The 24801-nt window shown below is 43.1% G+C and overlaps 2 long non-coding RNA genes across 2 annotated transcripts in view; both read left to right on the top strand.

Annotated features, from left to right (window-relative positions):
• Positions 1–16381, top strand: part of LOC118559674 — a 28196-nt gene extending 11815 nt beyond the window's left edge. Inside the window, exon 2 of the long non-coding RNA XR_004928957.1 lies at positions 16023–16381. This is a non-coding gene — a long non-coding RNA (uncharacterized LOC118559674). The remainder of the gene's footprint in view (positions 1–16022) is intronic.
• LOC118559673 lies at positions 11400–12763 on the top strand. The gene is made up of 2 exons (XR_004928956.1): positions 11400–11452; positions 12193–12763. It is a non-coding gene; the product is annotated as an uncharacterized LOC118559673 (long non-coding RNA).
• Positions 16382–24801: the final 8420 nt, after the last annotated feature.

Here is a 24801-nt window from a genome sequence, read left to right on the forward strand (position 1 = left end):
CTTGTAAATTGGTCAAATTGACCTGGATTTTTACCAAACTGATACACATGTTTATTCTGGTTGTGCTTTACAGATAGAGGCCATTTTTATTGGCATTGACCAATATTTGTGGAAAATACATTGATTTCTCCATTTTACAAACTTTTAAAAAATCAGAGTGTGCAACTTTCAGAAACCTCAATACATGCAGTGAGAGAATTGTTGCACCTTATTCAGAGAATACATCCTGAAAATCTGAGCTTGTTACACCACACAAGTGATTTTAGGTGAATTTTTGAAGTTTTCAAGTTTTTTTTCCATACTTTTGGAAATAGGCCCCGCCCACTTGTTTCAATAAATACCATATTTAATACTTTAGTTAAGGGCAATGTCTGGAAGGGAATGAAGAAGGTTTTGTAAAAATCCGATCAGCCATTCTTGCGTAGTAGATTTCTTGACATCACAGCGCCCCCTAGTGATGGACGATCCTCAAATGCGGGTCACTTGTGCAAAATCTTATTTGGACTATCTTATGAAGGACATGTCAAAATCTGTTATGATTTTACAATAATCAGCAATTACATTTAGAGCTAGCTAGCTAACAATCACTTATTTTAGCGTTACTTTTCGAAAAAGTCAAAATTCAAAAATCCGCCGCGATAACTTTTTTTATTTGTCCATGACACGCTTATATATAAAGTTTTGCGTGGATTGCACAAAAAAATGTAGGAGGAGTTTAACAAGAAAGGTTTAACCTTTGTAGCCATGTAGTGCGAAAACTAGCTGGGAAACGAAGGGTGTGCCAATAGGGGGTTTTCACTGACGTTACTGGCCAACTTCCGGTCCGCCATATTGGGTGGCACACTTCCTTATCTCTAGTTGTTGTACACGTATTTTCGTATCGAGAATGGATAAGTACGCCAGCACGCTAGAGCGACCAGATAAGGATGTATATCTGAGGAAATGTTCCGTGATCGACCATATGGACCCCTATGCCCTCCACGGTGCCTTGTTTAGCCGTAATCCAGATGATTGGCCAAATGTAGAGCACGGCGACATCGTGCATTACCTGGTGTTCGGTGAAAACCCTCTGCACACTCTTGAGGAAATGAGAGCTTACAAGGGTCTAGAGGCTCACAACCAGTTCACATCTGGTTGGGTACGAGATGTCGAAGTTATGTACATCAAGGAAATCGCCATCATACGTTGACGGGTGAGTTTTAATAAGATGGTAAAAATGTAAACAATCCGACGCAAATGCGGCGCATGCTTCTGCGGTGGCTGACTGCCGGCGGTGCGCGAAGGCGCTTGGCTGCAGGGCTGATCGACGCCGCTCGCGGCTTTAATTATTTAAGCAGAACAATGACCAGTGCAAAATTAAGTTGTATTTACCGTATTTACGCAGGTAGGCTTTTGCCTACTGGCGTAACCCGGAAGGAGCGCGGACTTCACTTTACTGTTGTAAAGTGTTGATATTGAGGGGAGTGTTCATTTATTTAAAATCAGCATTATTAATAATTTGGATCCATATGAAGTTCCAAACAATGAGTGGAGCGGAACAGTTCTGAAGCTACAAGTCCTTGGAGTCTCATGTGGAGTTTACGAATTAATGGGTTCAGGAGCTGCAGATCATAAAGCCAGCAAACAGTGGGAACACAGTAACTCGTTCAAAGGTAAGCTGTGCTCAGACGGGCTCTGGCACATGCTAACCGTTAGTGCTAACAACCACTCACACATGTAATGGGGTACCGCGCACGTGACGTCACCATCTCAAGAGCAACGCCCCTTTTGCCGCTTAGGTAGGGCATACAGGAGAGAACGCACGGATAACCCAGTTATTACAAGCGCAACAGAACCAGCGATATGACCGACTTTACAGCCGTTAAACTTTCCCAAGACGATGTCCCAGGCACACGGTTTACTGGTCGCACTGTCGAAGAACACACCAACCTTCAGCTCAAACGATGGCTTGAGGTTCGAGGGCTTAAAAAGACTGGAAAACTGGCCGAGTTTATGAACGGTAAGATTTGGGTTTTTTTTCCTGCGCGGCGATCAAGGCAGCGTCGGCCGTTTTTTTTTTGTTGTTGTTTGCAATCACCGTCCAGGAATGGGTATATGTTTAATGGTTGTCTCATTTGAAATGTTTTTGAGTAGGCTATCCTGGTAGCAGGCTATCATGTTAGCGCCTGCTACCATGACAGCCTATATGCTGTCATGGTAGCAGGCTATCATGTTAGCGCCTGCTACCATGATAGCCTATATGCGATCATGGTAGCAGGCGCTTCTTTATTAACATGTCGGCCACCAAAATACTCTTACCTTGACTTGATGTCGCTGGAATTGGGTCAGGATGTTCTTCGGTTGTGCCCTTTACTCCGACAAAATGCTTGCTACATATGTAGGCCGACCGGACCGGTGTACCCACCGCACACATTTCTCCTTGGCAGTCTTGAAGAAAACATCCTTCATATGCGGCCGATCAGCGTACCTCGAGTCGCTGTTGCACGTTCCATAGCAACAATGTTTAAAACCATGGTCTTGGATTTGGAAAAAGCAGTCGTTTACCGAGTAAAACCTAGGCTAACGCACGTCTCTTTTAAAGCATAACAGCGCCGGGTTTCCGGAGTTTGTCCCACTGCGTACCACGTGATGTGACGTCATCGTAACGTTGTGTTTCTAAAAATAGCTCGCGCGCGGTACCCCATTTACTTTTAACTAGCTGCTGTGTGTTTCAAACGTTTAGAACACACTCTCATTGACATCGGGATACTGTGGAAAGTTATGTTCGGTCGTCTTACAGCCGCGATCCAAGCGGGCCGACGACTCTTTGTTATCTTATCTCTTGTTCTCCGTGGTTGCGCCTCCAGGCAGGAAAGCGGTGGGAAATTAACCCGTTTCTATGTTTTTCCCATGGCGATCATGTGTTGCGCTGTTACAGCCCACAATACAACGGTTTACTTGTTTTAAATACTTAACAGTTAATTACCTGTGACAAAGTGAGCGCCGCAGACTCTGGCGTATTCCAGCTTAACACCGTCCAAATCGGACCTGGATATCCGTGTCAGCCATAGGTGACGGCGTTGTTCAGAGAGCTGTTTTGTTTTTTCACACTGATTCACTATCACGGCTGGTAGGCGATAGAAAGAGCGTTGATCTCCACCTCCACTGGCCGTGCAACCAACCATTAAACACGTTTTCGTTTTTTTTTTTTTTTTTTTTTTTCTTTTTTTTTCTTTTTTTTTTTTTTTAAACACGTTTTCACCATTGTTCACTTCCAATACTGCCTAAGGCGTAATACAATGCGGGTCAACGGTGCGATACGACTGCCACCCAATATGGCGGACGCGCAGAGTAGTCACGTGAGCGTGACGTCAGCTGAAAACCCCCTATTCCCTTTATTTTGCAGAATCATCCAATAAACAAAGTGCCATCAAGTTTTTGAGTGTAGGACCAGTAGTTTGGTGGTTACAGGTGTAAACGCATTGTCCTTTATTATAGCGCCCCCTAGTTGTTGAGGGGTCTGAATTTCTGGGTTTGAGTAGTGGCGCACGTTCTGAACTTAGATACCTGATCCAATTGATTCGTTACAAATCCGAGTGGGCTCCACAACGCATTTTAATTCCGTAATAATAATAATAAATAATTTAAAAACACACGAAAAACAATAGGGTTCTCTGCTCACAGAGCAGACGAACGGCATAGCCGTTCGCCTGCGCTGCGGGCTTGGAACCCTAAAAATAAAATAGTTGATCACCATCATAAGAATGATTCAGTGAATCTTGGTTCACTGCAGATCTAAGTGAACCAAAGTTCATCTTACTTAATGTGGAATGAGATTAAATAAACTAATTTAGAACATTTGGTATGTGTTTCAACCCATTCAAAATGCAAATCCTGGGTTAAATAATACAGTATTGTATAGAATAACATTTTAAAGAATGATTTGCTCAGTAAAGTCAGTAAGCTTTAGGACACTTGATTTTATTACTGCGATTATTCCTCTGGGAAGCTAGAGGTCGCTGTAGTGATTGGTCACTAAATGGGTTAATCCTACAATCCTATACAAAACACCATTAAATCGACATTAATGTTCCATATTAATGTGTTAATAACGCTCATAGCATTATCAAATGATGGTGGAGTGAAGCAAAAGCAAACCTTATGTTTACAACGAACAGTAGTTGCTTGGTAACACAAATGATATCCAGGAAGCTAATAGCATTATGCTAGCAGACATTTGAAGCTAATTTAAAAAGGCCTAAAGCTCTATTTTGGTCATAATGAGCAGACCAGACAACACCAACATTAATATCCCAACAATGTATAAAATCCTTATGGAATTGAAGTTTGTTATAACTTTAACACTCATACTACATCGACATAGCAGAATTTCCAAATAGCTAGCGGGAGCTATCCTGTAAGCTCCCGTGCTTTTTACTAACTCAAACCTTACAACAAAGCAGTAAAATCATTTAAACGTAAAAGGGAAAGCTGGTTATCTCAGCAGCCATAGAAAAGCCTAAGAGCAAGTTGATAGGTAAGCAACGTTTTCAGCTGCTGCCCCCAAACTGTAGAATAAGCTGCTATAACAAATCAAACAAATGTTTTTAAATCTGCTCATTATTTCTCCTTGGCTTTTAACTCACTTTGAGAAGTTTTTTTTTTTTGTTCTATCATTGTATCTTTTTTTATTTGTTTTTATTGTTCTAATGTTTTATTAGAACAATAACCTGTTACAGGTTATAGTGTTACAGACATAAAATGAATGAATAACTAGGCTAATTGTATCAGCTGCCCTCTGTAGTTTTATTCTCACCATTCTCAGAAAAAACAGTTTTTGATGTTCTGGGCCCCTGCTCTGCTGCTCCTCTCCTAGCCTCCTAGCCTCCTTCTCTGGTGTCTAGACTTTAGCTTTTTGGGGGCCATTCCAACCCTGCTGGAGGAGCAATGAACTGCGGTGTGACCCAAACCATTTTTTAGGATGGGAGAAGGGCAGTCGCCATGATTGTCAAGGTGGATTATACCATCAATATCCCTGGCTTTGAAGTAGCTTGTGGTTTTTGTGTTTTATCATCCACTAATCGTTATCGAGGTGAACTGCTCATTATATCTCTATATTGATTGTAGGACATATCGCCCAGTTTTCTTTTGGTTTATTCTGTGTTTTACTCTGCTGCATGTTATGTAAATGAAATGGTGCAAACTAAATCAGCCAACAATCCATTTTACTTTGCAGGTTGTGAGGAAAAATAACATGAAAGATGCCAAGTGGTGTGAAAACTTTAGCAAGAAACTGTAAACAAACAAGACATAAACAACTGTGCAACATAAACAAGAAGAAATCGTTGTAATTAAATCAAAGCGTCCGTCCGTCCGTCTTCTTCCGCTTATCCGGGGTCGGGTCGCGGGGGTAGCAGCTTCAGTAGGGAGGCCCAGACGTCCCTCTCCCCAGCCACTTGGGCCAGCTCCTCAGGAGGAATCCCAAGGCGTTCCCAGGCCAGCCGGGAGACATAGTCCCTCCAGCGTGTCCTGGGTCTTCCCCTGGGCCTCCTCCCGGTGGGACGTGCCCGGAACACCTCACCAGGGAGGCGTCCAGGAGGCATCCTGACCAGATGCCCGAACCACCTCAACTGGCTCCTCTCGACGTGGAGGAGCAGCGGCTCTACTCTGAGTCCTCCCCGGATGACTGAGCTCCTCACCCTATCTCTAAGGGAGAGCCCAGACACACTACGGAGAAAACTCATTTCAGCCGCTTGTATCCGGGATCTCGTTCTTTCGGTCACGACCCAAAGCTCGTGACCATAGATGAGGGTAGGAACGTAGATCGACCGGTAAATCGAGAGCTTCGCCTTTTGGCTCAGCTCTCTCTTCACCACAACGGATCGGTACAGCGCCCGCTTCACAGCAGACGCTGCACCAATCCGCCTGTCGATCTCCCGCTCCATCTTCCCCCCATTTGTGAACAAGACCCCAAGATACTTGAACTCCGCCACTAGGGGCAGGACATCCTCCCCAACCCGGAGAAGGCACTCTACCCTTTTCCGGTTCAAGACCATGGTCTCGGATTTGGAGGCACTGATTTTCATCCCGGCCGCTTCGTACTCGGCTGCGAACCGCTCCAGGGAGAGCTGTAGATCACGCCCTGATGAAGCCAATAGGACCACGTCATCCGCGAATAGCAGAGACGCAATCCTAAGGCCACCAAAACGGATCCCCTCAACACCTTAGCTGCGCCTAGAAATTCTGTCCATAAAAGTTATGAACAGAATCGGTGACAAAGGGCAACCTTGGCGGAGTCCAACCCTCACCGGAAACGAGTCCGACTTACTGCCGGCAATGCGGTCCAGACTCTGACACCGGTCGTACAGAGACCTGACAGCCCTTATCAAAGGGTCCGGTACTCCATACTCCCGGAGTACCCCCCACAGGATCCCCCGGGGGACACGGTCGAATGCCTTCTGCAGATCCACAAAGCACATGTAGACTGGTTGGGCAAACTCCCATGCCCCCTCAAGAATCCTGCTGAGGGTATAGAGCTGGTCCAGTGTTCCACGGCAGGGACGAAAACCACACTGCTCTTCCTGAATCCGAGATTCGACTATCCGACGGACCCTCCTTTCCAGAACCCCTGAATAGACCTTACCAGGGAGGCTTAAGAGTGTGATTCCCCTGTAGCTGGAACACACCCTCCGGTCCCCCTTTTTAAATAGGGGGACCACCACCCCAGTCTGCCAATCCAGGGGAACTGCCCCCGATGTCCACGCAATGTTGCAGAGCCGCGTTAACCAACACAGCCCCACAACATCCAGAGCCTTAAGGTACTCAGGGCGAATCTCATCCACCCCCGGGGCCTTGCCACCGAGGAGCTTTTTAACAACCTCGGCAACCTCAGCACCAGAGATGGGAGAACCCAACCCAGAGTCCTCAGGCTCTGCTTCCTCAATGGAAGATGTGTTGGTGGGATTAAGGAGGTCTTCGAAGTATTCCGCCCACCGACGCACGACGTCCCGAGTCGAGGTCAGCAGCACACCACCCCCACTGTAAACAGTGTTGGTACTGCACTGCTTCCCCCTCCTGAGACGCCGGATAGTGGACCAGAATCGCTTCGAAGCCATACAGAAGTCTTTCTCCATGGCCTCTCTGAACTCTTCCCACGCCCGAGTTTTTGCCTCGGCGACCAGCCGAGCCGCCTGCCGCTTCGACTGCCGGTACACATCAGCTGCTTCCAGAGTCCCACAGGCCAAAAAAGCCCGATAGGACTCCTTCTTCAGCTTGACGGCTTCCCTCACCGCTGGTGTCCACCAGCGGGTTCGAGGGTTGCCGCCGCGACATGCACCGACAACCTTGCGGCCACAGCTCCGACTAGCCGCCTCAACAATAGAGGCGTGGAACATGGTCCATTCAGACTCAATGTCCCCCCGCCTGCCTCTCGGTGTCGGAGGTCCCTATGGTCCATGCTCGCGTCGCTTGACCCCTTCCGTTTGATCGGGCGTCCCGTGCAGCCTGTGGGTCTTCGCCTGATCCTCCGCTTTCCCAGGCGCTTGGGAGTTTGCAGTCGCATTGTCTCCGTTTAGCAAGAAACTGTAAACAAACAAGACAAACAACTGTGCAACATAAACAAGAAGAAATCGTTGTAATTAAATCAAAGCGTTCTAACTAAATTACCAAAATATATGTGTCATGGTTTTCAGATGATGAGCCCACATGCAGATACGATCGGGAAGCAAAGCACAGTTTTAAGATGTTTATTTTGGAAACAGGCAGATCTAACGGACGATCTACAGGCGATTCGGCAGGGTCAGAACGTCACGGCTGGAGAGTCTGCAAGAGAGAAGGAGTAAGTGACTCTGAAAGGAGAACCAGGAGAACTGCTAGAAGCTGCGCTGCTTACCATTGGGCTGGGCGGACCCAACCGGGAAGAAGTAGCGCCGAGGGAACTCTGTGATTCTACTCTGCTGATGATAGGCGGCTAGTGGCTGAGGACGACAGATGTTACTGGCGAGGGATCCTGAGCGAGCCTCCTTGGCAATGGTGACAGATGGATTGATCAGAGTGAGAGCAGAGCCAGCAGAATCCGGGAGAGGGGATCTCAGGCCTCGCTGGGTAACATCCAGGGAGTATGAGGGGAGCGCCAGAGCAAAATCTGAGCAGACGGATTCTGCAGGTCTGTTTCTTCGGACTAGACGTCAAGACAGGTGAGTGCTTCCAAGCACCAAAAACTGAGACAAAAAACAGAGAGAACCAAAATTAGTCAAAAGAGCGAAAAAACTCACAAGCTGGTTTCCAAGAGTTGGGACAGAGGCCACGCCGTACCACGACTGGTTAAGTCTCTGGCGTCTTCCATCTGTCAGCGCTCTGCTTAAGAAGCCAGAGGAAGCCGCCTGCAACGAGCTGCAGGTGTGGGCCACGCCTCCTCAGCCAACTAGACACACCTGAGGAGTAGAGTTAGAGCTGGAAAGCACAGAGAACCCTGACACTATGTTCATTAAAATGTGCCTCAGTTTAGGCTGAGATCAAAATACTTTCTAATGTGCATAATATGTTTCTATGTTTCCTGCAGATATTAAGCAGAAGCTGATTGTTAAAGAAGCTTCTTTAGACCACAGACCTCCTGATGACCTGCATGACCCAAAGCCCCCCCACATCAAGGAGGAACAGGAGGGAGTCTACATCAGTCTGCCAGGAGAGCAGCTCAATGGGAAGGAGGTGATTAATGCCATCAGGTTTCCAGTCTCTGCTCCTCCCATAAAGAGTCTGGATGATGAACAGTCTCTGCTGCTCTCACAGCTTTATCCAGACCAGATTAAAGGCAGAGAGCTTCCAGAAGAGAATGATGGAGAAGAATCCACCAGGATACAAGATCATGAAGATGCTTCCACTTCTTCAGAGGCTGAAGACACTGAGGAGGATGAAGAGGACAGTGATGTAGAACACCCTCTGTCTGAGCTGAAACACTTGTCAGACTCTGGATATAAGAAATGTTCTACAGAGAAGAAAAATGGGGACTCACGGAGGAAAGTACAGACAGGAGGGAAGCTTAGCTGTAAAGACTGTGGTAAAACATTTATTAGAAAATACAACTTAAACAGACACATGATAACCCACACAGGACAGAAGCCTTTCTGCTGTGATCTATGTGGACAAAGATTTAGCAGAAAAGGAAATTTAAACACACACATGAGAATCCACACAGGACAGAAGCCTTTCTGTTGTGATCTATGTGGACAAAGATTTAGCCTAAAACAACATTTAAACAGACACATGAGAATCCACACAGGACAGAAGCCGTTCTGTTGTGGTCTATGTGGAAAAAGATTTACCCTAAAATACACTTTAAACATTCACATGATAACCCACACAGGACAGAAGCCTTTCTGTTGTGATCTATGTGGACAAAGATTTAGGGAAAAAGGAAATTTAAACACACACATGAGAATCCACACAGGACAGAAGCCTTTCTGTTGTGATCTATGTGGACAAAGATTTAGACTAAAACAAAATTTAAACAGACACACGAGAATCCACACAGGAGAGAAGCCTTTCTGTTGTGATCTATGTGGAAAAAGATTTAGACAAAAATCACATTTAAACACACACATGACATTCCACACAGGACAGAAGCCTTTCTGCTGTGATCTATGTGGACAAAGATTTATCGATAAATCAGGTTTAAACAAACACATGAAAATCCATACAGGACAGAAGCCTTTCTGCTGTGATCTATGTGGAAAAAGATTTAGCCGAAAATCACATTTAAACACACACGAGAATCCACACACGACAGAAGGCTTTCTGTTCTGATCTATGTGGAAAAAGATTTATCCAAAAATCTAATTTGGACCTCTGTGGAGAGGTTGTTTGGTTTCTCCAATATAAAGATCAGAACATTCCTCACTGACTGAACTGCAGACACCACTCCGCTCATCTTAGGTTTGGGGGTTTTGTCCTTGGGATGCACCAGCCTCTGTCTGAGGGTCCTGTTTGCTTTGAAATGTTCTGGGATTTTGTGTTTGGAGAAAATCCTCTTGAGTTTTTCAGAGACTCCAGCAACACATGGGATGACGATGTTTCTGCGTTTATTCTTCTCACCATTATGTTCTGCAGCGGGTCTTTTGGATTTTCTTGCTGATTTGACAAAAGCCCAGTTAGGGTAGCCACAGGTTTGGAGGGCATCTCTGATGTGTTTCTGTTCCTTGTGCTTCCCTTCTGTTTTAGTAGGACATGCTGGGCCCGGTGTTGTAAGGTTCTGATGACAGAAAGTTTGTGCTCCAGTGGGTGGTGTGAGTCAAAAAGAAGATATTGGTCTGTGTGTGTGGGTTTCCTATATACTTCAATGTTGAGGTTTCCATCTCCTTCCATGCTCACCAAACAGTCCAGAAAAGGTAGCTTGTTGTCGTTGGCATCCTCTCTGGTAAACTTGATGCTGTTGTCCACTGAGTCCACAGAGTTGATGTGTCTTGTGAAAGCTTCCACTTAAGCAAGAAAATAATTATTGGGCAATAATGTAAAGCCTGGAACTCCTGACTACTCCAGACATTTTAATTGAGAAAGCTTTCTGGATGGGAAGCAAAAGTCTTCAAACTTTGGGGAAAAATCCAGTTGTTTTTTTTTAAAAAAATTTTGGGGGGGGGATTATATTCAGCACCAATGTTCCTCCTAATTCTTCATGTCTCTGAGTAAACACACAAACTCCCTGAGTATTCACCTGACCTCTGTGAGCAACATCACATGTTCACACTGAGGCTACATTACGCCTGTCCAACACCTGAGATTATAACAAGTTACATGGTTTACTAAAAGAATCAAATTACAGCAATAATCTCTTTTAGATTACCTAGTTTAGAAACAATGAATTTAGCCTGATTCCATGAAAAAGACAACAGTAGACTCTCACTATTGGACTGTAATGTAGCCATGGGGAATGGTGAAAGCATTTCTGCTGGAATGTCAGTCCTTTTTGTGATACTTTGTGTTTCTATACACTGAGGATGTGGTTGGTATGGCTTTGTCCAGTGAATAAGATCTGAACTAAAGCATGCTGGATCCCTTCCCTTCCATTGCTGGCAGTAAGGTCATCATGGTCTGCTCCATCCTCCTTCCCTGTGTCGGATCTATACACAAGGAAACATTTGTGACTCCATGTCCCAGCAGGCTTTGCACCTGCCTTTCTCTTCTGTGCACAGGCTCCAGCAGTCTTAGCTCCTCCCACGCAGTATAAAGAGAGTGGAGCTCAAACCATGCTCTTCTTTAGCCGCTGATTTCTGAGAGCACATTCTGACTGCTTTTGAGACACTTCCTGGCAAATCCTCCTCCCCCACCTCACTGGAAGCCATCAATGCACGGTCTTGCAGTCTTTGGCTCTATAATTACTGCCAACACAACATGGATACCAGATTGAATGCTCCTGTAAGAATGCTAAGCCTCTGATCAAGATGTCTTTCTCTGGACCCAGGACATTGTGACAGTGGCTGAGGTTTGTTTTGTGTCAGACGTTGTTTGTCCGGCTCTTTCTCCACAGGTTGGTGAGGTGTCCTGATTGCAGCAGTATCATCAGTTACATTTATTTTAGTCTTCCTCAAATTGTTGCCATACACAAAATTAGTCTCTTTTGCTCAGCAAACAACTTCTTTGACTTTTGTTTCTGCTGTGATATGCTCCGTCAGCTGTGACGTCTTACAGAACTTTATTTGGTCCTAAATTAGGTTTAATCCACTAATCAAGTTGCTGAAACATGAATAATTAGTGGGAATCAGACTAACTCACATTTAATTCAGTGTCAAAGATGTGGGTGTGAATATTCAGCCATTATGTTTTCATTTCAGTCACAAAACAGTTAAAACATTTTCCTTTGTTATTGTGCTTTTTGTGTAGGAAAATAGAAAATTATAATCCAGTCAGTTTTAGAATAAACCTGTTAGCACCAAAATGTGGAAAATGGAAAGGGTTGTCTATATTTTCTGTGCTGCTGCTCTTTATGCAGAAAATGGATCCACAGACAACTTAAATCTATTTATTAACTGGTGGTCCATGAAAAGCAAAATGCAAACATTTTTCTGTAATGAGAGGAAAGGTGGACTCTGAGCCAAGTAGCTTTGGTATCAAAAATAGATTTTATTGGTTTGACAAAAGATTTTTCTGTAGAAAACAAATGACAATAGTTAAAATAAGGCACCCTGGAAACATGAAGTTCTTTTTTCCTTGCTCTTCTTTTAGGGGCACGCTTTGAAGGTTGTGCTGGAAACAAAGAAAGCCAATCTTTCTATTTCAATCAGGTCTAACTGTGGCAGGATCCAAAGAGCCTGAAAGCTTCCCATACCTCCACCCTCAGCAGACTTCAGCTCCTTGGCCTCCTGGATTTGAGCAACAAGACTTTGGAGCCTTTGTGACGCAGCCGTTCTGCGCTCCTCCAAAACACTCCTTTGTTCTCTTGAAGGTAGAACATCTTGTCAGTTTCCTCCTGGGCTTTTCATGCGGCACACAGCACTTCCAGTTAGCTGTGCAGAGCTGCCTGCTCAGCCCGCTTTTCTGACACATCCTGTTCCTCTGCAGAAGTCTGCCTACTTGTTGCAGGGCTTCTACTATCTCCTCATTCCCCGTGATCAGCTCCATTCTCTGCTGAAGTTCTCTCCTACTGCAGATGAGACCAGAGTAAAACCCACATGAGGTCCATGTACCGCTGATCACACAATAAATCAGGTCACAGAAAAGGCCTGAAGCCTTGTAATGTGTAGCCTGCTGCATGTCTTCATTACTTTGCTTGTCCGTTTAGCTAACCTTTGATAAATAATAAGATTATGTTTTATTGACCATCTTCCAGCAAAAATATGTCAAGAAATAACTTCTCTGTGAATTTTGAGGTCTTTCTACGACTAACCGCAGCAATTACCTAAGGTGACAGATTTTATTTCTAATAAGACCTTAACAGAGATGCTGTTCTTAACAAATGAAGTAATTTTTCTCCAGACTGTAAGAAAAATATTTCTGGATGTTATGACAGAAGTTCTCACTAATGTAGGAAGACAGTTTTTCTAAAAGGGATTTGCTGATGGGCTCACCCCCCCCCCCCCCACATTACAGTAGAATCCATTAAGATTTATATTTAAAAACTGTTTAAATGCATACTTTGAAACATAGAAGTTACAGGAGCCACATGTATTTTGCTGCATTTCAAGAACTATGTAAATAAAGCAAGTTACACATTCCCAGGCAGGTTAAAAAAAGTAACAAAGATTAATTTCTTCTAATATATCTAACCACTCTTATTTACATTTTTGCCTATATTGCTCCTTTGTGATTCTTGCAATCATCTATTGAGTCTCCTTTTATATCTTTACATTTTTAAAATTTCCTGAACTCCTTGTGTGAAAAAAGTTGGTAAAATATAGTTGCTTTTTAAAATAAAATAAGTGTGTACAAATACTCTTAATGTGACTTAACCCCAAGACAAACGTTTCTGACAAAGAATATTTTTAAAAAAAAAATTGCTGAACTGAAAACAGTTTAAATACAATTACTATAACCAAATCAAATGTAGAGCATATTTTTTAGAGGTAAATAAAGACTATGAAAATGTTTGGAACCTCTAGTTGTGTCACTACAAACTCCCTTTATTCCCTCATTCAGGTGTTTAAACACCTTTTGAACTAAACAGAGCCTTTTAATGAAGAACAAATGCAGAGCTGGTTTACAAGTGGAAGATGATCTTAGAGTTTGTTTGTCATCCATGCCTCCAAGAATAAACTGTGTGGGGAGAGACAGGCTCATCCTTCTCACTAATTGTCAAGAGCTTATTGATGTCATTGATGAATGGCTGGACTGTGTAACAAAGCCTGAAGCAGATATTCATAACAATGTTGTTTTTATTCTTTGTTGCCAATAGTTTGAATAAGATGTTTGTTGTGCTTCTTCAGCCGAGGATCAGAAGGCCAAGGTCCTCGCCCTCGACTGCCACCCTATGCACAATGCACCCGACCCCCCTTGGCCCCTCTGACAGGTGGTGAGCCCATTGGAAGGGGGACCCATGTTTCCTCTTTGGGATGAGCCCGGCCGATCTCCATGGTTAAAAGCCCGGCCACCAGGCGCTCACCAGCGTGCCCCACCTCCAGGCCTGGCTCCAGAGTGGGGGTCCGGTGACCCGCGTCCGGGCGAGGGAACACTACGTCCATTTATTGTATTCATCATAAGGGGGCTTTGGGCTGATCTTTGTCTGGTCCCTCACCTAGGACCTGTCTGCCTTGGGTGACCCTACTAGGGGCACAAAGCTCCTAACAGCATAGCTCCTAGGGTGATTGGGACACTCAAACCCCTCCACCACGATAAGATGGCAGCCCAGGGAGAGGTCGCCTCCCTGGTGAGGTGTTCCAACCGGGAGGAGACCCAGAGGGAGACCCAAGACACGCTGGAGGGACGATGTCTCTCTGCTGGGAACGCCTTGGGATTCCCCCAGAGGAGCTGGCCCAAGTGGCTGGAGAGAGGGACGTCTGGGCCTCCCTACTGAAGCTGCTACCCCCCCCCCCCCCCCCCCCCCCCCCCCCCCGCTCCCCGACCCCGGATAAGTGGAAGGGGATGGATGGTTTGTTGTGCTTATATTTAACCAATTAAAAGAGCCTTTAATCTGATAATTGGACCAAATAGGGTTCACTGGAAGTTCCTGGATCTGGTCCGTTCCAGGAACAAATTTCATCGGTGCCAAGTCTGTATTAAGACAGCTGTACCAGGTCCTGGATTCTCAAGACAAAGGTGCAATGGAGGAGATGTCAGCTCAAAAAGGCAGCCAATGGGAGTGGAGAATTAATCCAGCACATCAGAACATTTGACTTCACAAGCTATCCTTCTAAAAGACTCAGAGAGATGCAGCATCATGTCAACAGGTTCTGGAGATCATGGAGCCAGCTTTGCAGCCCAAACTTCATTGTGAGAAGCAAATGGCAGACGTCACATCTAAATGTCACAGCTGGTGATAATTGTTTGGCTATGTGACCAAAATGTGGTGCAGGGCCAATTCAAGTTAGGACGGGTTGTGAGTGTTAACCCAGATGCTAAGTGCATTGTGGGGGATGTGAATGTCAAAGTGGTCCAAGGCTCCTGCCTTCCTGTGACAAGACTCATACCAATCCAGCCTTTGTCTGGAGTCCTGAAAGAACCTGCACAAACTACTGTCCTGCACAGAGACGTTAGCAGAGTGGTTGAATTTCCATAAAACAACCACAGAAGTTCTATACTTCTTCATGCAGGAAACACCAACAATAAAGGCAGAGGTGTGTTGGTTCTGACTGTTCTGAGCGCACAGAATGGACCTGCAGCTGGTTCTGAGATGGTAGAGAACTCCTGCTGTTGCTGTGGAGAGGAAATGATGATCATCCCAAAATGTTCTGTTCTGCAGCGCTGCAGCTCCATCCTCCACATGCAGACGCTGTAAATTCATGAGTTTAGATGGACGCTGATCAGATTATGGATCATAAACCAGCCTTCTCAGTTTAATCCTGATGGTCATAATCTGTTGATTAAGGTTTAATTCTGAGTTAAGGTACTGGATGGGAGAGAGGAGGAAGGCCTTAAAGTAACTTTTCAAGAATCAAGAGTCTTTATTGTTTTTATGGAACCATAATGAAATATTGGTGAGACACTCAGAATGATAAGAGGCAGACCCAAATTAAAAACACTTACAGAAAAATGAGACATAAGCATTCCTAAAGGACACTCTCAAAAATGTTAAAACTATCAGAAAAATAAAAAGTATTAAATATCTAAAACCTTTTTGACTCTTCAAATTCTGAAAAACTTACATAATAAATGTTCTAAAATATGCAGAAGGACAAATGTAGCATGTAGTATTTACATAAATGCAGCTTGTGCTGAAACAGTCTATAAATGGCTGCTGGTTTATTTAATATTCAGAAGTGCTGCTTTTGCTCTGCTTTCATTGTTAGGACCAATTATTTCTCCAAGGTGCACAATGGTGAGATTCAGCCAAAGCACATTTAACAGCGGTTATCTCCTCTGTGAAGAAAAGTCAAACTAAGGGGTTTTTGTGGTCTCCACAGATGAGTTCAGACTTTCAGGATGAAAGCTGAAGACGTCTCCCTCTGCTGCTGTTCCTGCATCCGTCTCTAAGGCTCCAAGCCCACTTCCTGCTGCTGGTTCTGCCCGTACGCTCTGTGTTCCCTCATCATGTTCAGGTTCCTCTAGTTGGCTCAACTAACCTCCTTCACTCTGCTGAAGACTAACAAAACTCAGTTTTTACCTGTTTTATTTTCTATGATGAAATGTGACTCTGCATGCCGTGCTGGCCTTTAAATGTTTACCTCTGAGGTTCTGGACTAGTCCAAAAAGAAAACCTATTTCTATTTATGTAAACATGAAGTAATATACTGAGGAAAAATAAAGTCTTTTTCTGTAAGAACCGGGCTCCTGGTGGTTTGAAGAGCTTCAGTGGCTTCATGAAGCAGAGCCGTGTGAGGAGACTCTGCAGGTGATGATCTGTGGAGCAGAACCAAGAGCCTTCAGACCAACAAACCACCTCCTGATCAGCCCTCTGCCTCAGCTGGAGCTTCAGCTTCTGGCTCATTCCTGGAGTTTTTTTTTTTTTACCAAAATCTGTCATTTTATGGGACAAATGGCGCCTGAGAACCCTTTCTGGTGTGATGAGCGGTGGCTCAGAGGAGTAAGAAGTGAGCTACAGAGTCACAGGTTGCAGGTACAACTCCTGGACTAGACCACTTTTACCTCCATTTTCCCTCTATTGGAAGCAAAAAGCAGCAAGATGCTCTCTGGAGTTGAACCTGCAACCTTTAGGTAACAGTAAGCCAAGCAGCATGTCTTCTTACTCCCTGAGCTACTCGCTCATCTACTAAAATATCCACGTTTCTCCTATTTAACTTAAATTTTAGGGTATTTGGGCGTAAAGAGGTGTCGACATCCCAAAGCTTGGTCTCCTCCTGGAAAACAGCCCAGCAGGTCCAACCAGAACTCTGAGCAGCTGGGTTCTGCTCCACAGCTTCTGCTCTGGCTTCACTTCAGAAGACAGTTCCTCCTCAGAACATGAAAAACTGTTTGTTTTTTTTCATTTCTCTCAGTCTGTCCTCACATGCTGGAAATGGTCCATGTTTTAAAATGATCAGTTTAACTCTTAAAATCTTTCCATCCAGTACTTTGAGTTTGAAGCCTGGGAAGGTCCAACACCGCCTGGAGCTCTGATTCTGGTCCAGTTCATGAAATACAGATAAAATAGGTGGATATTTGCTACATATTGAAGAGCTACTGACCTGGTGAGGAAACAGACGTGTTGAAGAGGAATAAAAGTCTAATTTAAATCAAGTTACAATAGTTATTTATTTAAAGAAGGTCAACTTTGAATTAGCGCTAAAACAAGGGTTCTGAAACTTTTCAGATAACATTAGATAGATAGATAGATAGATAGATAGATAGATAGATAGATAGATAGATAGATAGATAGATAGATAGATATGAATTTTGCGCATCTTGTAAAGTTTCACAAATAGGGAAATATTTAATCTTTTTAGCACATCAGCAGGAAATCATCTCACATCCCACTCTGGAAACCCTGCTCTAAAATATACAACAGGTCCAGTTTTTAATACATTTATATCAACTTAATGCAAATATAAAACAAAGTCCTGGAAGCCAGAAAACCTTTAAAAGTGTTCATCTCTAGCTAAAATAACAATAATAATAGTAGTAGTTATAATAATAATAATAATAATGAAACTAAAAGTCATGCAGTTAGTGTTCCATGATTTTATCAGAGTTTTCTCCAGTGTACATAAATATATGTCACTGAGGCGTGGCTCCATAAATACACATGAAGAAGAAGAAGCAGAACAAACACGGTCCATTCAGAAAGCTGCAGCAACACAAACAGAACGTCACACGACTGAAGGAGCTGCAGCTCAGAGCCGCTCTCATGGTCCGTGGCCTCCTGCTGCAGCGCTGGGCTTTATCACCACCAACCCATGGAGAGGCTGCTTCTGACCCGAGGACTGGAACGCTGCACAGCTGGTTCTGCTGGCTTTGGGAACCCAGACAAAGAGGAACACAGGAGAACGTCTGCAGGGCTCTTCAGAAACAAGCCAAGGTAAAAACTATCTGAGTCTGGGGGTCCTGAGAGGAACCAGCCCCCCCCCCCACACTGTAGCCAGCCTGTGTGGTTACTGGGTCCCAGTCACCAAAACATGCAGACATCTCACTGATTCTCTGCTGGTGTCCTCGTTTCCCAGTGAAGCAACTAAAGAGTCCCCAGGTTTTAGTCCTGCTGACTTAGTGTGTGGACATTCACCTGCTGCTCCACTTAAAGCCCTGAAGAGCAAGTTTTCATTCTGACTACTGGATCAAATCAAAGGCTTGCTCCATGTGCTTCCTCCATCCAGACCGGTCAGGTCAAAGGTCAGACTGTCAAACAGGAAGTAAAGGCTTCCACTTCCTGTTATAGGGCGGGGCAAAGCAGGCTCTAGCAGCAGGGCTGGATTTCTGGGTAACTGAGGCCAGAACACGTCTCTACAGTCTGTCTGTCCATCTGATCCATGAAGAAACTGAAGCTGACATCAGGGGACACCAGAATCACAGCTTTGTCATCAGAACCTTCACAGTGGAGCAGCTGCTCTTTAGACCAGGCTCTCAGGAGAAACCTGTCTGTCTCTGATGCTTTTACTCTGAATGGAGATCAACAAATGTTGGCTTTTCTTCTTCATTTGCTTGTCTGAGAACTTTACACTTTGAAACCATCATGTCCAACAGTTTATCAGCAACCAGAACTTAGCAGAAGCATTTCAGCTTAACTTTGGTTTCATGTTGTAGTGACCATCCAACAGGTCAACACTTGTTTCAAGCTTTTTCTCGTTGCTTTTCCTTGTTAGCTTGTTAGTCTTCAGGAGCCTTCAGAGAAATGAGCCTACAGACCACACAGAATACTTTCTACAGACTGAGCTGTTTGATCACACAGCTGAAACACTTTCCCTCTATGACCAGTCTTTGTTTTCACTAAGTCACTTCACAGCGCTAGACTTTAAGTCATCTGAGCTAAACAAGTGTAAAGCTGCAGGAGGTCTCACATTTAGTGCACATTATTTTACACATTTAATCAGGAGAAACATGAATGAATAATACATGTTAATCTAAAGAGACTCTGCAGCCTGTGGAGGAAAATAAAGAAGGTGCTTAAAGTCTGTGCAGGGTCCCACCTCAGTTACTGTCTGCAACAACTACCCCGTCCACTAGAGGGAGCACTGATACTTCCACCAGCTCTGCTTCAAAGTTAAACAGGAAATAACTGCATTCACTGGTTTTATCAGACTGTCAGATCTGTAAAACAACAAAATAAAGCTATTATTTAACTTGGTTTATTCTTTACCTTTCGCTTTAATATATTGGTTTAATTCTAATTTTACTTTACAGATTTTACCCAGCTTACCCTCTCCCTGGGAGGCTCCTAGTAACTTAAATGTTCTTCTAATTCTTGAATCTTTTTTATCTTCTTTTTATCAGATTAGAATGGAATTATTTTCACTTCATCAATGATTTCCCCGCCTTCCAGAGGTTAGATGCTGAGGTCCCTGGTCAATCATTGTATTCCAAATATGAAGCCCACTCTGCTTTAAAATATTTGATAAATTCCTTCTCCTTAAGCAATGATGTATTAAATCTCCAGGTTTTGTTTTGTGGGGTTACTTTTTTATTTAATAGGGTTAAAGAAACTGGAGCATGATCACTGACAGCAATAAGATGTATTACAGCATCTGAAATGTCAGACAGCAGCGAGTTTTTGATTAAGAAGTAGTCCTAACGAGAGTAGGAATGATGGACATTTAAAAAGAAAGTATATTCCTTACTGTTAGGATGAGTAGATCACCATATATCACAAAGACCAAAATCACTCATGTATTGTTTGACTACATTTATTGATAGCCAACCAAGCTGACTCCCTGTTGTAATCAACCTTTTTCCTCAATTAGACCAAAGCTGAGGTCACCCCCAATAAAAGGAGAACAATCCAACTGCTTTGAAAGTGCCTAAAAGTTTGAAATAGAATGAGGGATCATCAACATTTGGACCATATAAACTGACAATACATAACTTTTGTTTGTGAACAGATGTTATTATAATGAATCTACCTTCAGGATCTATAATTATGTCTAATATTGTAAAACTAACGTTTTTGTGGATTAAAATAGCTACTTCTCTCAATCTAGAGTCAAAGCAGATGAAAAACACATTAGGAAACTCAGGAGAGTTTAGATTTTCTAACAGGTGCAGCTGATTGTATAATAATCAAGCTCCATCATATATCAGAGCTCTGATTACCCCGTATGTTCCTAACAGAGCACTTCGCTCTCAGACTGCAGGTCTGCTGGTGGTTCCTAGAGTCTCTAAAAGTAGAATGGGAGGCAGATCCTTTAGCTATCAGGCTCCTCTCCTGTGGAACCAACTCCCAGTTATCAATATCTGCTTCAGGCTTTGTTACACAGTCCAGCCATTCATCAATGACATCAATAACCTCTTGACAATTAGTGAGAAGGATGAGCCTGTCTCTCCCCACACAGTTTATTCTTGGAGGCATGGATGACAAACAAACTCTAAGATCATATTCCACTTGTAAACCAGCTCTGCATTTGTTCTTCATTACAGTCAGAGTTGAAAATGTTGATCCACAGAGGTAAGTGGTTGGAAACGTGTCAGGTTCAAATACCTAAAATATTCATTAAACAACACAAGGGAAGAAAGACAACAAGCGTTAGTTTGGTTTTATTTGAGAGGAGAACAGCAGAGATGTGCTCAGTTACAACTCCTTACTGCTCTGAAAACACCCTGTGCTTCCTCTCTCTTTATTGTGTTCAGGGAGTTCCCTAATTAGAAACCATTTATGATGTGACATTCAAGATAAAACATTCACACAGTTCAGTTCAGGTCTTGGAAAAAGAGTCATATCTCTGCAGGCCTTCTGCAATGATAAGAGAGACAGTTGAAAAACATAGTATGAGCTAAGATGAAGCATGGTATATGTTCCAGTAAATAAATGACAATAATAATAAATGACAATAATACATAAGAGAGATATTAGTCATCTGAAAAACACTGTCTGAATAAACTCAAACCTTAAAACCTTTTAATAGTAATGAGTAAATATGTGATAAATGCCATAAACATGGTAAATAAAAATAAACACGTAGAGAATAATAAAAATAATTCTAACAAAACGGCAGCAATATTTTCATGGCCTCAGCAGCCAGTTCAGGATACTCATGTGAGAGGAAGGCCCAAAAGTCTGCATGATTTTCCTGCTGGAATCTGGCCTTCAATGTTCTGTCACAAGATAACTCCAAGAGCTGTTCTTCTGTTTTACCTGTTAAGCCATTTCTTGTTGCAGCAGGTGAAAATGGATCAGCATCCAGTCCCAGGCATCAGTGTTCACATCAGAGAAATATGAGCTGAAGTTCTCACACAGTGATGTTAGGTGTGAAGTCACAACATCCCTCACAATAGCAACAGACAGCTTCTCATTGTTTAAAAAGTCAGTCAGTTGGGGGAACATGTCTGTTATTCCATCTTTTATTCTTCTTCTTCATGAATGTGATTTTGTCACTAACTTTAAGGATAGATGTGTAGCCTCCTTGGATGGAGAGGTTGATGCTGTTCAATATGTTGAATATGTCTGTTAGACAGGCTAACTTGGCAATGCAGTCTGGATCATGAAAGAAATATGCAATGTCTGGTTTCTCCTCTTATAAATTCAGCCATTTCTCTGTGTATCTCAACAACTCTGCAACACTTTCCCATGAGACAACCATCACACCTCAGTGATAAAGCAGTGCGTCATGTTCAGCTTCCAGATTTGGGCAAAGTTGACCAAACAGCCGTGATTTCAAAGCTCTGGATTTCACAAAGTTAACTGCAGTGATAGCTGTGTTCAGAACAGAAGATCTGGGTCCATGTCTCTGGAAGCTAGTGCCTGTTGATGCAGGACACAGTGGGTAGCTATAACGCATGGATTGATGGATTTTATCCACGCTTCAACTCCACTCTTTGGGCCGGTCATCACTGCTGAGCCATCCGTACAAACAGAGAGACATTTTCCCAGCTGAGTCTCGCTTCAGTCAGAAAAGCATCAACTAGCTTAAATATTTCCTCACCAGTTGTCCTGCCTTCACCTGAAGAACATTCTCAGGATTAAAGGACTGATGTCTCAGCAGGTTATGGAAAACTAATTCATGCATTTAATTTTAGTAGAAATCAAAAACTGAAATTGTTTTCTCACACGTCCACCAACAATATCAGACAACTGCAGCTAATCCATAACACTGCTGCTCAGTCCGCACTAAGACTAAGAAAGCAGAGAACATCTACCTAGTCCTTACGCTGGCTCCCTGTGTCTCAATCAATAGACTTTAAAATACTTGTTTTAGTCTATAAAATCCCCGCATGGCTTTGCACCTAAATACATGACAGATTTGTTATCAGCGTTTCAACCCTCCAGACCACTAAATTCTTCTGATTCATGCCTAATCTGGTAATTTGCTTCTACTTGTATAGCACTTTAACTGGACTGACTACCCCAAAGCGCTTTACAACTTGTTGTAGGAAGCTGACTTCCTATATTCTACCTCTCTGGAACAAACATCCAGAAGACTGAGTTCTTCTAAATGATGATTAGAAAGACATTTGCTTAAGACTGACTTTAAATGTTCTAGTTAAACTTTTAATTGAAACATTAGTTTATATTTGTAGTCCTATTGATTATAAAATCATCAACATTTACTCTTAGGTTCTATTTTCCTCTTTTATTTTGTTTCACTTTTACCTCACTTTATTGCCAGTAATTATTTTCTTGCTTAAGTGGAAGCTTCACAAGACACATCAACTCTGTGGACTCAGTGGACAACAACATCAAGTTTAGCAGAGAGGATGCCAACGACAACAAGCTACCTTTTCTGGACTGTTTGGTGAACATGGAAGGAGATGGAAACCTCAAGATTGAAGTGGTATAGGAAACCCACTCACACAGACCAATATCTCTTTTTGAACTCACACCACCCACTGGAGCACAAACTTTCTGTCATCAGAACCTTACAACACCGGGCCCAGCATGTCCTACTAAAACAGAAGGAAGCACAAGGAACAGAAACACATCAGAGATGCCCTCCAAACCTGTGGCTACCCTAACTGGGCTTTTGTCAAATCAGCAAGAAAATCCAAAAGACCCGCTGCAGAACATAATGGTGAGAAGAATAAACGCAGAAAACATCGTCATCCCAGATGTTGCTGAGTCTCTGAAAAACTCAAGAGGATTTTCTCCAAACACAAAATCCCAGAACATTTCAAAGCAAACAGGACCCCTCAGACAGAGGCTGGTGGCATCCCAAGGACCAAAACCCCCAAAGCTAAGATGAGCGGAGTGGTGTCTGCAGTTCAGTCAGTGAGGAATGTTCTGATCTTTATATTAGAGAAACCAAACAACCTCTCCACAGAGGTCCAAATTAGATTTTTGGATAAATCTTTTTCCACATAGATCAGAACAGAAAGGCTTCTCTCCTGTGTGGATTCTCCTGTGTCTGTTTAAATTTTGTTTTAGGCTAAATCTTTGTCCACATAGATCACAACAGAAAGGCTTCTGTCCTGTGTGGATTCTCATGTGTGTGTTTAAATTTCCTTTTTCGCTAAATCTTTGTCCACATAGATCACAACAGAAAGGCTTCTGTCCTGTGTGGATTTTCATGTGTTTGTTTAAACCTGATTTATCGATAAATCTTTGTCCACATAGATCACAGCAGAAAGGCTTCTGTCCTGTGTGGATTGTCATGTGTGTGTTTAAATGTGATTTTTGTCTAAATCTTTTTCCACATAGATCACAACAGAAAGACTTCTCTCCTGTGTGGATTCTCGTGTGTCTGTTTAAATTTTGTTTTAGGCTAAATCTTTGTCCACATAGATCACAGCAGAAAGGCTTCTGTCCTGTGTGGATTTTCATGTGTTTGTTTAAACCTGATTTATCGATAAATCTTTGTCCACATAGATCACAGCAGAAAGGCTTCTGTCCTGTGTGGATTGTCATGTGTTTGTTTAAACCTGATTTATCGATAAATCTTTGTCCACATAGATCACAGCAGAAAGGCTTCTGTCCTGTGTGGATTGTCATGTGTGTGTTTTAAATATGTGATTTTGTCTAAATCTTTTCCACATAGATCACAACAGAAAGACTTCTCTCCTGTGTGGATTCCTCGTGTGTCTGTTTAAATTGTGTTTTAGGCTAAATCTTTGTCCACATAGATCAACAGCAGAAAGGCTTCTGTCCTGTGTGGATTTTCAGTGTGTTTGTTTAAAACCTGATTTTATCGATAATCTTGTCCACATAGATCACAGCAGAAAGGCTTCTGTCCTGTGTGGATTTTCATGTGTTTGTTTAAACCTGATTTATCGATAAATCTTTGTCCACATAGATCACAACAGAAAGGCTTCTGTCCTGTATGGATTTTCATGTGTTTGTTTAAACCTGATTTATCGATAAATCTTTGTCCACATAGATCACAACAGAAAGGCTTCTGTCCTGTGTGGATTCTCGTGTGTCTGTTTAAATTTTGTTTTAGGCTAAATCTTTGTCCACATAGATCACAGCAGAAGGGCTTTCTGTCCTGTGTGGATTTTCATGGTTGTGTTTAAAATTTCCTTTCTGCTAAATCTTTGTCAACATAGATCACAACAGAAAGGCTTCTGTCCTGTGGGGTTATCAATTTGGTCTGTTTAAGTCGTTATGTTGTAATATGCCTTGTACAGTCTTCACAGCTAAGCTTCCGTCCAGTCTGGACTTTCCTTCCT

This window comes from Fundulus heteroclitus, unplaced genomic scaffold, assembly GCF_011125445.2.
Source record: "Fundulus heteroclitus isolate FHET01 unplaced genomic scaffold, MU-UCD_Fhet_4.1 scaffold_335, whole genome shotgun sequence".
NCBI classification, from domain to species: domain Eukaryota; kingdom Metazoa; phylum Chordata; class Actinopteri; order Cyprinodontiformes; family Fundulidae; genus Fundulus; species Fundulus heteroclitus.